This window comes from Tachyglossus aculeatus, chromosome X1 (assembly GCF_015852505.1).
Source record: "Tachyglossus aculeatus isolate mTacAcu1 chromosome X1, mTacAcu1.pri, whole genome shotgun sequence".
NCBI lineage: Eukaryota > Metazoa > Chordata > Mammalia > Monotremata > Tachyglossidae > Tachyglossus > Tachyglossus aculeatus.
The window spans coordinates 71364962-71377131 of NC_052101.1; the positions used below are offsets into that span (position 1 = coordinate 71364962).

General features: G+C 43.9%; 1 protein-coding gene across 4 annotated transcripts in view; it reads left to right on the top strand.

The window, feature by feature from the left end:
• FHIT (fragile histidine triad diadenosine triphosphatase) overlaps window positions 1-12170 on the top strand; it is a 1410080-nt gene that overhangs the window by 150141 nt on the left and 1247769 nt on the right. The window contains exon 1 of one of the 4 annotated variants that reach the window (XM_038772588.1): window positions 2705-2774. The exons of the other annotated variants lie outside the window; for them this stretch is intronic. The gene's annotated coding sequence lies outside the window, so the exon portion shown is untranslated. Of the gene's footprint in view, window positions 1-2704; window positions 2775-12170 lie in introns of those variants that run through there. 4 annotated transcript variants of the gene reach the window in all.

Here is a 12170-nt window from a genome sequence, read left to right on the forward strand (position 1 = left end):
TATGTCTAGTAGGGGAGACAGATATGAAATTACAGCTAAGGGATGCAGTTGAGTATAAGGATATGTATGTAAATGCTGTAGGGTGGAGATGGGTGTGTGGGGTGGTGGGATTACCTGAGTGTGTAGGGGATTGGACTAAGGGCATGGGTGGGGGAAAATTGGGTCGGGGATGAGGGCTTAGACAGGAAATGGATTCCTGGAGGAAATTTGCTTTCATCTGGGCTTTGAATTGGAGAGTGTGCTAGTCTCTCAGATATGGAGAGGGAGGGAGTTCCAGGCAGGAGAGAGGGTATGAACAAGAGGTTGATGGCAAGGGAGTTGCGAGTAAAGGACAGTGAGTAGGTTGGCATTAGAAGAGTGAAATGCAAATGCTGAATTGTGATAGGAGAGGAGGGAACTTAAGTAAGGGGAAGAGAGCTGATTGAGTGCCTTGAATCCTCTGGTGAGGAGTTTCTTCTTGATGCAGAGATGATGGGCAATCATTGGGTACACTTGAGGAGTGAAGCGATATGCATTTCCAAGCAGAACAGGACCAGCACCAGGGGTAGTCATTCAGTTGTATTCATTGAGCACTAACTGTGTGCCGAGCACTGTACTAAGTTCTTGGGAGAATACAATACAAACACATTCCCTGCTAACAACAAATTTACAGTCTAGAGACCAGGGGAGGAAGGGGTTGGGGGGGAAGAGGAGCCTGGCCCGAGGGGCAGTGGCCTTCCTGCTGGAGAAACCATCTCCGTACTGATGTTTCACCTGGAGTCATCCCCAGGTGCTTCCCCACTCCCCTCAACTCCTGAGAAGACTGTGAGCCCCATGGTGGAAATGGAGCTTTAACCAAACTGATTAACCTGTATCTTCCCAAATAATAATAATAATGGTATTTGTTAAGCACTTACTATGTATGAAGCACTGTTCTAAGCACAGGGGGGGATACAAGGTGATCAGGTTGTCCCACGGGGGGCTCACAGTTTTGATCCCCATTTTACAGATGAGGTAACTGAAGCACAGAGAGGTTAAGTGACTTGCCCAAAGTCACACAGCTGTCAGTTGGCAGAGCTGGGATTTGAACCCATGACCTCCGGCTCCAAAGCCCGGGCTCTTTCCATTGAGCCATGCTGCTTCTCCTAGCCCTTAGAACAGTGCTTGCCACGTAGTCCATGCTTAAGAAAGACCATAAGGGTAATGACAGTAATAGGCAGAGAGAGCAGACACCAAAGGGATGAGACTCCTTTTATTCATTCATTAATCATATTTATTGAGCACTTACTGTGTGCAGAGCACTGTACTAAGGGCTTGGGAAGTACAAATAGGCAACATATGGAGATGGTCCCTACCTAACAACGGGCTCACAGTCTAGAAGACGGGCTTGTCCCATGCAGCCCTATATACTATTCCACAAGGAAAGTAGTAGTTGTTTGGGTGCAGCATCTCACTGCAGTTCATGCACAGGGAGCGAGAGGGTGTGCAGGAAGCATGCTCAAGCTGCAGGTAAGTGCACCCACCAGCCTCCACCCTAGTGTCCCAGGGCAGCCCTGAATCTGGGTGACACCACAGACATTTATGCCAGTCTGGAGGAGCTGAGCAACTGCATGGAGAAAATAGCCCAAAGATAAGTCACTCACCCTCAGACCCTCCCCACTTTTGGCAGCTGAGCTGGAATGTACCCATGGGGCTGTCCATGGGTCTGCAAGGGCTAGAATGAGGGTGCTGAATGTCATCCCTGAAGAACCCGCTTCCTGTGACATCTGGAGTTGCTCTGCTTCACTTCCTTCGGTAAGTGCCACATGGAATGGTGTAAACCTGTGCCCCAGCCCTGTGTGAAACACGCTTGCTGCCGGGAACCTGTACTTCGCACCCAGATTTCACCCAGGCTCCTATTCTCTACTAATAATTATGGTATTTTTCTGATGCTCCCTGCCTGCTCCATCTCTATGCTAGTGGGGAGTGGAAAGCCCAGGTTGGTCTGACTCCTGGATCCCATCCTGGGTACCCCTGGAGCCCCTAGATTGAGCCCAGCCCACTGGGATGCCCAGGCCAAGCCCAGAGTCAGAAGGAGGCAGAAAGGTCCACCTACTACTTAGACTGTGAGCCCCATGAAGAACCAGATTATCTTGTATCTACCCCAACGCTTAGTACGATGCTTGGCACATAGTAAGTGCTAACAAATACTGCAGTTATCTAGGGCCTGGCTGTAGCTCCGGCCTGGAGGTTCATTGGAGGTAGAAGGTGAAATGACTGACACAGAAAACTGCTCAAGGTGACCTTCAAATACTTCCCTATGGCCCACGGCATCCAGGCCATGGAACAAGCAGTCTTATTTGCTCTGGATTCCCCTTCACCCCAAAATCACCCTGTTTCTGCTTTGCCACCACTCCCCCAGTGCTTAAATTGATAAAAAATAAAAGAAAGAAAACAGAAATGTCAGGGAGTTTATAGTTTATTTCGGGAGTGGGGGGACAGGTTTGTTAAAGGAAGAATGGGGAACTGCAGAAACCTTGTATAAAACTAAAGATGGCTGCTGGCCATGTATGGGCATGCAACAGGAGGGGTATGATGGGAACTTGGCAGATGCCTGGTGGCCATCTTGATGAGGGCACCGGTAATGGTATCATCTTGAAAGTCCCAGTGGTGGTCATCTTGGAAGAGTGAGAAGACATGATGCTGCTTGTGTTGCATACCACCTTGAGGCTACCGTTTCCTTCGCTTATGATCTGCTGTCAGTCTTGACTTCCCGGAGCGTAATCACCTGCAGTTGCCAAGTGAAACTTCATACTGTAGGTACATGATTTGGATTCAGATTGCCTAAGGTACACTTGATTGGATTATGGGCATCCCTATTGAATCATCCCCCTCCCATTTAAAGGGATGATTTATGACACATTAATGAGCTGTGTCCTCTGGTTCCTGCAGATGGGGTCTGATTCATTTGAAACACCTGCCAATCATATGATGCAATCTGATGCAGAATTTGGTGGGGTGGGGGGAGTGGGGAGGGATGCAGAAATAGGTAATTTACTTGATTAATATAGTCATATCTGCTCCAGCTTATCAGAAATGATGGGATGGGGTGGGGGGGACTTCTCGCCCCTTATGGCTCAGAAAAGGTAAGACATTTGCCACGTTTAACTTATGAGCAATTTAAAGGATGGATTTTCCATCCTGTAAACAATCTTGAGCCATGGCATTGTGGGTTTGGCAACCTTTCAGCCAACAGAGCTGAGCTAGGTCCGTTGGTTTGAGAATTGCCTAGGAGGTCTGTGGATGAGGGTGTTTCAGAGTTTGTTCTATGTCTATTTTATCCATCAGTGTATTCTTAATCCCAGAAATGTCCCCAGAATCCTGGGAGAAGGAGAGAACATGGGGAACCCTGGGGTGCCTCTGCACCACCAAGTGTGCCAGCCAGAGTTCCGCACCCTGGGTTGGGGGAAGAAAGTTCCCCGCTGCCTATGAGGGGATGGGATACCAGAGCCTCTCCCAGGTCAGGGAAAGCCATTGCCCCTCACCATCAGTCCTTTGGGCTAGGTCTCCATTGGAGTCAGGGTAGACCAGGTGTCCTTCCTGATCTCCCTGTCAGCCTAGTGCAGCTGAGACTAAGTCCCCAGAGCTCTAGCCAGGACAAGCCCAAACTGTGAGGTGCCCTGGGGAAGACCCAAGTCAGCTGTCCCCATCCTGGGGCTAGGGAAGGAAAAACCTAAGTGGCTCTGTCTTAGCTCCTCATGATGGATGGTGTGCACCTGGGCCATTCCCCTCCATAACCCTTGGCCCCTGTGGTCACCGCCCCTCCGGTCAGAGAGGAGGTGGAGAAGGGCTCCGGTAGAGGTGGTGTCAGTGGAGGGGGATAAAGAAGCCCCTGTGAGACAGCAGAAGCCACGTTCACTGGAATGTCCCACCCTCCTCTTTCCTGGCTCCGTCTCTTTGTTGCAAGGCCGGCGACTAATGTAGTGTATTAAACCACTTAGACAAGGAGATACTGCAGCAGTTTAGCTGCTTATTTTGGAAGACTTCTCCAGGTAAACATATCATAGTTGGAAATGATGATAATCCTTTGTGGAACCGTGCTTTTCATTCACTTCGGGAAATTCCAGAAGCAAAATGTTAATCCTTAAAGCAGGCCGATGATGTTTCATGGGACAAATCTTATTGTCTATGAACAGAAACTTCACGTTGCTGTGGAAAAGATTTGTCCTGAATTCATTCATTTATTCAATCATATTTATTGAGTGCTTACTATGTGCAGAGCACTGTACTAAGCACTTGGGAAGTACAAATCGGCAACATACAGAGATGGTCCCTACCCAACAACGGGCTCACGGTCTAAAAGGGGGAGACGGACAACAAAACAAAACATGTAGACAGGTGTCAAAACTGTCAGAATAAATAGAATTATAGCTATATGCACACCATTAACAAAACAGAGTAGTAAATATGTACAAGTAAAATAGAGTAATAAATCTGTACAAATATATACAAGTGCTGTGGGGAGGGGAAGGAGGTAGGGCTGGCAGGGGGGAGGGGGAGGAGGAGAGGAAAAAGGGTATCCCCACCTGCTTGCCCACAAGTTGGGTAAGAAATGAGAAGATATTGTTCAAGATGAAGAAAGGCAGTGCTCAAGGGGAGGGAAGAAATAGCTGCTTGTTCTCTTCCCTCACAGTATCTTTTAACCTTGAAGTTGTAAAGTGTATCTATTTTCCAAGCAATTTCATGTTAATTACTTCTTTTTGTCTTCCCAACATCCCTGTGAGGTAAGGTTGCTGCTGGTCACTACTGCCTAGAGAGACAGTGGTGGCTAGGAAAAGTAGTAAATGGAAGGGGGAAGAGGAGGGGGTATGTTGGAGGCTGAGTTGTCTCATGAGTGCTAAAGTGTCTTGCGACATCTGGCATGTACCTAATCAATCACTCAATCAATCATATTTTTTGAGTGCTTACTGTGTGCAGAGTACTGAACTAAGCATTTGGAAGAGTGCAATATAACTGAGTTGATAGACACATTTCCTGCCCACAGTGAGTTCACAGTCTAGAGGGGGAGACAGACATTGTTTTTATTTTGGTGTTTGTTATTACTTACTATGTGCCAGGTATTGTACTAAGTCTGGGGCAGATACAAAATAATCAGGTTAGACACAAATTACACACATATATATATATATATATATGTATATATATATATATATAATTATGAATATCAATCAATCAATCAATCGTATTTATTGAGTGCTTACTGTGTGCAGAGCACTGTACTAAGCACTTGGGAAGTACAAGTTGGCAACATAAAGAGACAGTCCCTACCCAACAGTGGGCTCACAGTCTAGAAGGGGGAGACAGAGAACAAAACCAAACATATTAACAAAATAAAATAAATAGAATAGATATGTACAAGTAAAATAAATACATAAATAGAGTAATAAATATGTACAAACATATATACATATATACAGGTGCTGTGGGGAAGGGAAGGAGGTAAGATGGGGGGATGGAGAGGGGGACAAGGGGGAGAGGAAAGAGGAATATGTGCCTAAATGCTGTGGGACTGAGGGCGGGATGAATAAAGGATGAAAATCCAAGTATAAGGGTGTCAACACAGAATGGAGCGGGAGAAGAGGAAATTAGGGCTTAGTTGGGGAAAGCCTCTTGGAGGAGATATGCTTTTAAAAAGGCTTTGAAGTTGGGAAGAGTGACCATCTGTCAGATATGAAGTGGGAAGGGGTTCCATACCAGAGGCAGAATGTGGGTGAAGGTTCCACAGTGAGATAGAAGAAATCGAGGTACAATGAGTAGGTTGGCATTAGAAGAGAGAAGTATGTGGGCTGGGTTGTAGTAGGAAATCAAAAAGGTAAGGTATGAGGAGCTAAGGTGATTGAATGCTTTAAAACCAATGGTAAGGAGGTTCTTTTTGATGCAGAGGTGGATGGGCAACCATTGGAGGTTCTTGAGGAGTGGGGAGACATTGACTGAACATTTATTAAGAGAAATGATCAATGCAGCAGAGTCAAGTATGGACTAGAATGGGGAGGGACAGGAGGCAGGAAGGTCAGGCTGATCCAGTGGTCAAGGTAAGCCCGGTATGGGTAGGGATTCTCTCTTTTTATTGCTGAATTGTACTTTCCAAGTGCTTAGTACAGTGCTCTGCACATAGTAAGCATACTATTGAATGAATGATAGGATAAGTGGTTGGATCAGTGGGGTAGCAATTAGGATGGAGAGGTAAATGTGGATTCTAGCGATATTTTGAAGGTTGAACTGACAGGATTTGGTGGCAGATTGAACATGCGGATTGAATGAAAGACATGAGTCGAGGATAACGCCAAGATTACAGGCTTGTGAGGTAGGGAGGATGGTAGTGCCATGAACAGTGATAGGAAAGTTCTTTTTTACAATTGCCTAGCCTCTTTAAATGACTTGAGCACCCCTTCCATTTTTCTTCCTCCTTTGTGATTAACCTGCTGTTGATCTATTAATGGATGGCTGGAGGTGGTTTTGTGTTCATATTCATTCTGCAACTTCCACTTCTGGATAGTTGGACTTGTCATATATTCCCAATAGAGGAAAGCAAGGAGTGTGCCATCTCCTTCCTTTGTAACTGCCGATAGTGCATTTTTCAGTGCCCTGCATGTAAATTCTGTCAAATTGACTTCTGCAGTATAAGCCAGAGATGTCATTGTAAAATAGACAGTCCAGGAAAGTCATTTTTAAAGTTGGTGCTAGGTTTTTGGATTTCTTGGTGGGGCATTTTGATTTTCTTCTCCTCTGAAAATAGATTCGGATCCCATGAGCTAGTCAGGTAATTCAGCATAGTGTGTTCATGTGTAATTAGACAGAGGCAACCCCATTATACAGACGTTAGGGCCACAATGGATCAAGATTTGGTTTGGGAACAGATCGATCAATCCATCAGTCATATTTATTGGGAGCTTACTTTCTACAGAGCACTCTACTAAGCTCTTGGGAGAGTACAATATAGTAGTATAACAGACACATCCCCTCCCCAGAGATGTTAGAAAGCCTTTAAGAAATGGATAACCTGGTGAAAAGTAAAATACATGCATTAAGGCAGGACATTTTGATAATTCTACTGTCAGTTATCAATTTGGGAATAGGGAGGCTGATTTTTGATGTTTAGTTTAGTTTAGGTAAGAAATGGTCCTGTGAACAGGGCAGTATGTGTGCCAGAGATTGATTTCTTCAAGACTATAGCAAAACCAGATGTTACATAGCTTTCTTATTGCATTTGCTGAACCAGAATGTTTATATTGATTTAATCACTTTTTGAAGATGTAAAAATTCATTTAAATTTAGAGGAGGGAGGGAATTAACCAGTCTCCCACCTCCTGCCGGTACCTAAAAATATCATCTGGAAGATTTGCATGGTCTGATGAGAAATAAGGGAGGAGGACTTCCTGAAGGGCCAGGCCTATCAATCCTAACCCTATGGATAGAACCCAGGGTTCCTCTTAGTGGGTGAAGTAGCAGAGAGCTGGCTACTCATATGTACTGCATGGTCCTCAGAAGTGCAGTTTGGGGAGGTTAACGTGGTCTTATCCCCATTGCTACTGGGACAGTGCCAGAGCCTGGAGACACTCTGAACCCCACCAACCATCATTATTTTAAGAGAAGCAACTGGGATTGTACAGCGTGATCCAAATTATTGCTTGATCAGTGGTATTTATTGAGTGCTTACTGTGTGCAGAGCACTGTACTAAGCATTTAGGAGAGTACAATGCAACAGAGTTGGTAGACACAATCCCTTCCATCAAGGAACTTTCATTCTAGACCAAAAAGTGGAGTAAAAGCCTCCACTGGCTGAAAGAAGTCCACCTATTTCCCCTCCATCGACAGGCAATGATGAGAAAATGGAGAAGCAGCGTGATCTAATGGAAAGAGCAAGGGCCTGGGAGTTAGAGGAACTGGGTTCTAATCCAGACTCCTCCACTGTCTGCTGTGTGAATTTGAGCCAGCCACTTAACTTCTCTGTGCCTCAGTTACCTCATCCTTAAAATGGGGATTAAGACTGTAAGCCCCATGTGGGACAGGGACTGTATCCAATCTGATTATCTTGTATTTACCTCAGCGTTTAGTACAGTGCCCGGCTTGTAATTAATCAATCAAACAATGGTATTTATCACATACTGTGTGTAGAGCACTGTACTATGTGCTTGGGAGAGGTACAGTACAACTGAGTAGGTAGACATATTCCATGCTCACAATGAGCCTAAAGCCAAGAGGGGGAGACAGACATTAATACAAAATAATCTATAGATATGTACAGATCTGGGGCTGAGGTTGGAGCAAATACTAAATGCCCAAAGGGCACAGATCCAAGTACATAGATGATTCAGATAGTAAGTGCTTAACAAATACCATTTAAAAAAATAATGGGGAGCAAATGAGCGGGGATATAATGTGTGAAAAATTGGTAGGATTTTTTAAGCAAGTGAAGACTATTTTGATATTCTATTTCCAAGGCTGATTTAAAGTAGCGGTTCCAAGGGAAGCCTGCAGGCCAATTTATAATTTTTTAATGTGACCCATTTATTATCAAATTGAAAAAAATGCATGGAAGTTAATAATAATAATGATGGCATTTGTTAAGTGCTTACTCTGTGCAAATCACTGTTCCAAGCTCTGGGGAGGATACAAGGTGATCAGGTTGTCCCATGTAGGGCTCACAGTCTTAATCCCTATTTTACAGATGAGGTAACTGAGGCACAGAGAAGTTAAGTGACTTGCCCAAAGTCACACAGCTGACAAGCAGTGGAGCTGGGATTTGAACCCATGATCTCTGACTCCCAAGCCCGTGCTCTTTCCACTGAGCCACGCTGCTTATGATCATTGAAATTACCATCTAATTAAAGTTAAATTTGAGAAGAAACAGGAAGATTTCATTGATGGATGTCCTGGTGGGTTGATACTGACTAATGTCTATTGTCAGCATTTGGAAAGGGGAGAAATGAAACAAAGACTCCAACACCACAATGGTAATATAAAGGTAAAAGCTCTGGGAACAATATGACTAGATACGGCAGCAGATTGCAATGTGTTTTACCTGTTACACCAACATGAGAAACAAAGACATGGTCTCGAAAGCATAATAGATCATGAGACTAACATGACTGTGTCAAGGTCCAAATTGAAAACAAACTGGCTGAAGTCGGCTGTTCAAATAATTCAAAGAAACCCATCTGTAGTACTCACTAGGTTCTTTTCCTGAAATGTAAACTCTCAATCATCCCAGCATTATTCGGAGGCACTCTACCAATTCTTCATCTTCTTCTTCTTGATCCAAGAGAGGATACTTTATCTCTATGTAAGTCCATAGATGGGAAAATAGTATATAGCTTAGTGTACTGTACGCCATGGTGAAAGCACCTGGAATAGTAAATAAATAAAACTAACCATAAGAATAGCATAATAGACCAGAGTAAAGCCAGTACGCGAGGCATTTACCCAGAATCCTACAGGTAAAATAAGGAAAATAATTGACATTTTAGGCTATGGCTACACAGATGAAGGGACTAGTAAAGCTGAACAATTATCTGGTAAATCCAAATAGTGTAGGCAGGCAATTTACATTAGTGTTTCTAAATAAAAATTTTACTACTAAAACATTTTATTGGCTGAACCTTTACAAATGAAATTCCTCCACTCCTGGTAACTTCTCTGCCTAGGTCTTATTGCTCTTATTCCCATCAGGCTACCCAGATTCCCTACGGGGCTATCCACCTGCCTAACAGATTTAGCATGAGCGGACTGGTAAGGAGAGAGGAAAATAACAGGAAAGAGTGATAAAGGATGGGAAAGACCAAATGGGGAAGATACCTATATGGGGTTAGAGAGCAAATTGGGTTGGGGGGAGAGAGTGAAAGAGACAGAGAGTGACACAGAAAGCAAGGGAGTCAGAAACAGGGTAGAAACTCCACCTATTTGCCTCACATCCACCCTTTTAATCTCTTCATTTTCCTCCTCTTTTCTCCTCTTTAACTTCTCAGTATATGCTTTATGGTAATGAAGCAAAGCATTTCTTTCACTTATAATAATGGAAGTGGTAGTGTTGGGAGAAATAGGGGAGCCGAAGATGTAGTGCCAGCCTCTGTGTGTCTCCATGGAAGTCATCTGGTGGCCACATCTGAGAACATTTGATTGCATTGAGCCATAAAGTTCAGGGCAAAAAGTTCCTTTTTTCTTCTATTGCAGGTCATAACTTTTAGATGTTTATGTAATTGCCACAAGTCTCTCTTTTCCTTTGCCTCTGTAGACAACAGAGCCTTTGTGCAAAGAGAATTTCCATTAGGGGGATGGATGGCTGTAACTTTTCCTTACATATTCCCCGAAATCCATTTCACCGAATATACATATGGCAGTTTTAGTCACGGTTGATTTTTCATTTGACTTTGTTATTAATCTGTCACCTGAGAGCAGTGAACCTTAATTATAGCTTTTTCTCCGTACCGCCACCTGCCCCCGGTAGTTTTCTCACGTATAATGTTCCCAAGCCTTGGGGCTCATAAAAAAGTTGCACACTCTATGGTACATAAACTGCATCCTATTTATTCTCTGGAAAAAATGGAGACTGGTTCTTGTGGAGAGTTGAACTGTTTCTTATTTTTCTGACAAAGTCACAAGTCAAAGTTACCCAAGGTCCCTGATTTTGCTCAACTGCACTTGCCTATTTATGTACTGCAGTATGAAATGAGTAACCATTTTATCTAATAGGCAAACAAGGCATTTGGCCTGAGTACACCACTGCCAGCATGCCCTAGGTTTCTCGGGGCTGGTTCATCAGCCTCACCTTATGCCGTGGCCTTACTTCAGTCATTTCACATCCCTCACCTTGATTTAATGTGTACTTAGGAGGGCAGAGCTGCAGGTGTAAGAGAAATGGACTATGTGTTGACAGTGTGTGAAGTTTTTCACTTCTTAAAGAGAGACAGAGCCCAGGGCCAAAAGATAGAGTGGACAAAATGAAGTTCACAAGCAGGCCAATGCTGCTCCCTCATCCCACTGTCTACCATGCACCTTTCCTTCCTTCCTCCCTAAACTGGAGAAAGGTAGGTTCTAAAATAACTTAGGTTCTAATCCTGGCTCAGCCACTAGTCTGCTCTGTGACTTTGGGCAAGTTACTTAATTTCTCTGTGCCACATTTACCTCATCTGTAAAATGGGAAACAAGACTCTGAGCTCCATGTGGGACAGGGACTGTGTAATTCATTCATTCATTCAATCAATCACTCGTACTAATTGAGCACTTACTATGTGCAGAACACTGTATTAAGCGCTTGGAAGAATACACTATAGGAATAAACAGACACATTCCCTGCCATCAACGAGTGTCCAACCTGATGAGCTTATATCTACTCCAGTGTTTAGTACAGTGCCTGACACATAGTAAGTGCTTAACAAATACCATAAAAAAATGGTGGGGAGGGCTGGCATGAGTCTGAGACCACAGAGGTCATCCTAGGTCCAACCATAGACCCCAGTAGAGGCTGAGTGAATGTCTGGAGAACATGGTTTTAGATCAACCCTTTCCAACCCAGTCCTATATATCTCAGCAGGAGATAAACCACATAAAAGAACAATATGGAAATCTGAGTGGTTCAATGATTCGAGGGATTTAGAGGGACAGTCTGAACCCCTCAAACCCAACTTAGTTTGCTATGATGCTGGTTCAGTCTAGGTTCTAGGATTTGGTTCCCATAGTGACAGGATAGAATACCACAGTAGTGTACTGTGGCAGAAAACCAGACTGTAGCAATATTAGAACAATCAGTAAATCAATCAAAGGTATTCATTTCACACATTATGTGCAGAGCATAGGTCTAAGTGCTTGGGAGAGTTCAACAGAGCTAGTAGACATAATCCCTTCCTTCAAAGAGATTGCAGTTCAGTGGGGGAGACAGGCATTAAAATAAATTAAAGATATGGGGAGCAGCAGATTATAAGGGTACGTACAATAGTGCTGTTGGGTGGGGGTAGAGTGGATATGACTGTAGTTAGGGGGTACAGGCCCAACTAATAATAATAATAATGGTATTTGTTAAGCACTTACTATGTGCCAAGCACTATTCTAAGTGCTGGGATAGATACAAGGTAATCAAGTTGTCCCACATGGGGTTCACAGTCTTAATCCTCATTTTACAGAAGAGGTAACTGAGGCACAGAGATGTTAAGTGACTT